The 2,500-nt window shown below is 40.9% G+C and overlaps 2 protein-coding genes across 7 annotated transcripts in view; one reads left to right on the top strand and one right to left on the bottom strand.

Moving 5' to 3' along the window:
- Positions 1 to 2,500, top strand: part of LOC123502777 (NADP-dependent malic enzyme-like) — a 54,378-nt gene that overhangs the window by 13,769 nt on the left and 38,109 nt on the right. The window lies entirely within an intron of this gene.
- The window catches only part of LOC123502779, a 16,831-nt gene that overhangs the window by 13,097 nt on the left and 1,234 nt on the right, over positions 1 to 2,500 (bottom strand). The window lies entirely within an intron of this gene.

Raw genomic sequence — 2,500 nt, 5'->3', positions numbered from 1 at the left:
TCGAAATGATACGCAACGCGACTCATTTCGTTTCACGTGTTGTTTATTTTACGCAAGAATACGCTCGGGAGAGAGAGAGAGAGAGAGAGAGAGAGAGAACCATTTGTCTGAGATTAGAAACTGGTAAAAAGAAATTAATTTGAAAGAAAAATTAACTTTTGTTTGATGTAAATGTAATATAATATTGACGATGATAGATAAATAAAATGGTACTGAAAAAATATATATTAATCCCTATAGTACCATGATTAATTTCCATATTAATTCTGCGTATTATTTGGTGATATATATACAGCTTCACAGGAACTTATGTGGGAATTAGAATAGTAAAGACTTTGGCCATCAATTGTCTCATCTCCATAGATCCTTCCTAATCTAAATAGAATTGTCTAATCCTACACAAGACTCAAGGTAAAAATGTGTCCCGCTACTGAAGAGGCTAAGCATTTAAATTTTTGTATATTTCTGCGAGACTCAGAATCCTTTGCTTGAGGAAAGAGAGTTTGGAAAAAAATAGGAAAAAAATATATTTATAGTGTTTTGTAGTGACGCGAAAGTAAAGTTGACGACGAAGGAAGGAGAAAAGGGAAATAGAGAATTTTTTTTTTCAATGAGGGTTGGAAAATTACAGGGCTGAGAAATGAGGAATATCTTCTTTTGCTTTGTTGTTTGCGGAAGAATGAGAATGATAAAAGAAAATAGAGAAATTAGTTGCGTTACGAAATTAAAATGGGAGCAAAATTCGTATTGCTCTATGTCTACGCAAGAATGGAAAGTTTTTTCACACAAGAACGAGAAATCAGAGGCGTTAAGGAAAAAAAATGAGAGCTTTATTGTAGCAGAGGTAGTCACGCAAGAATCAACATTACGCAAAGAAAAAAAAATGTAGGGCGTGGGTTTTTTTTCTCATTTATTGAAGTGTGACAAGTCAAAAGTATTAAGAAATTCTTATAAAAAACTTATATTATTTTACTTTTCCATTGTTTTTGTGATTTTTTTCCTCCTCCTCCTCCTCCTCCTCCTCCTCCTCCTCCTCCTCCTCCTCCTCCTCCTCCTCCTCCTTTCATCACATTAACTCCTCTCTTTCGCACGAACTTTCCTGATATTCTTGGTTAACTTTCCAAACTTTGTGTGTGTGTGTGTGTGTGTGTGTGTGTGTGTGTGTGTGTGTGTGTGTGTGTGTGTGTGTGTGTGAGAGAGAGAGAGAGAGAGAGAGAGAGAGAGAGAGAGAGAGAGAGAGAGAAGCCCTCATACTGCTATTAGTATTAATACAAACACATACACGAACACACACACACACACACACACACACACACACACACACACACACACACACACACACACACACACACACACACACACACCCAGGAGCTTGGAGCAGAGAGAGAGAGAGAGAGAGAGAGAGAGAGAGAGAGAGCGTGGTAGCTTAGAAGTTAGATGGAGGTGTGAGAACTTAGACGTATGATAAAGATGGAGGGAGGGAGGGTGGGGAGGCGGGCATGGAGCGGAGTTGAGAAAGGTGTGGCTCAATTCACCCTGCAGAACTTGTAGCCTGTGATACTTACCCTGTAAAATTCCTTGACTTGCCATGTGACCTTAGCATGTGACCTTAGCTTGTGACCTTAGCTTGTGATCTTAGCATGTGACCTTAGCATGTGACCTTAGCTTGTGACCTTAGCATGTGACCTTAGCTTGTGACCTTAGCATGTGACCTTAGCTTGTGACCTTAGCATGTGACCTTAGCTTGTGACCTTAGCTTGTGACCTTAGCTTGTGATCTTAGCATGTGACCTTAGCATGTGACCTTAGCTTGTGACCTTAGCTTGTGACCTTAGCATGTGACCTTAGCTTGTGATCTTAGCATGTGACCTTAGCTTGTGATCTTAGCATGTGACCTTAGCTTGTGACCTTAGCTTGTGACCTTAGCTTGTGACCTTAGCATGTGACCTTAGCTTGTGATCTTAGCATGTGACCTTAGCTTGTGATCTTAGCATGTGACCTTAGCATGTGACCTTAGCTTGTGACCTTAGCTTGTGACCTTAGCATGTGACCTTAGCTTGTGATCTTAGCATGTGACCTTAGCTTGTGACCTTAGCATGTGACCTTAGCTTGTGACCTTAGCTTGTGACCTTAGCATGTGACCTTAGCTTGTGACCTTAGCATGTGACCTTAGCTTGTGACCTTAGCATGTGACCTTAGCTTGTGACCTTAGCATGTGACCTTAGCATGTGACCTTAGCTTGTGACCTTAGCATGTGACCTTAGCTTGTGACCTTAGCATGTGACCTTAGCATGTGACCTTAGCTTGTGATCTTAGCATGTGACCTTAGCTTGTGACCTTAGCTTGTGATCTTAGCATGTGACCTTAGCATGTGACCTTAGCTTGTGACCTTAGCTTGTGACCTTAGCATGTGACCTTAGCTTGTGACCTTAGCATGTGACCTTAGCTTGTGACCTTAGCATGTGACCTTAGCTTGTGATCTTAGCATGTGACCTTAGCTT

This window comes from Portunus trituberculatus, chromosome 12, assembly GCF_017591435.1.
Source record: "Portunus trituberculatus isolate SZX2019 chromosome 12, ASM1759143v1, whole genome shotgun sequence".
In the NCBI taxonomy this organism is placed as follows: Eukaryota; Metazoa; Arthropoda; class Malacostraca; order Decapoda; family Portunidae; genus Portunus; species Portunus trituberculatus.
The sequence above is the reverse complement of the archived record's forward strand: the minus strand, read 5'-3'. Positions and strand labels throughout refer to the sequence as shown.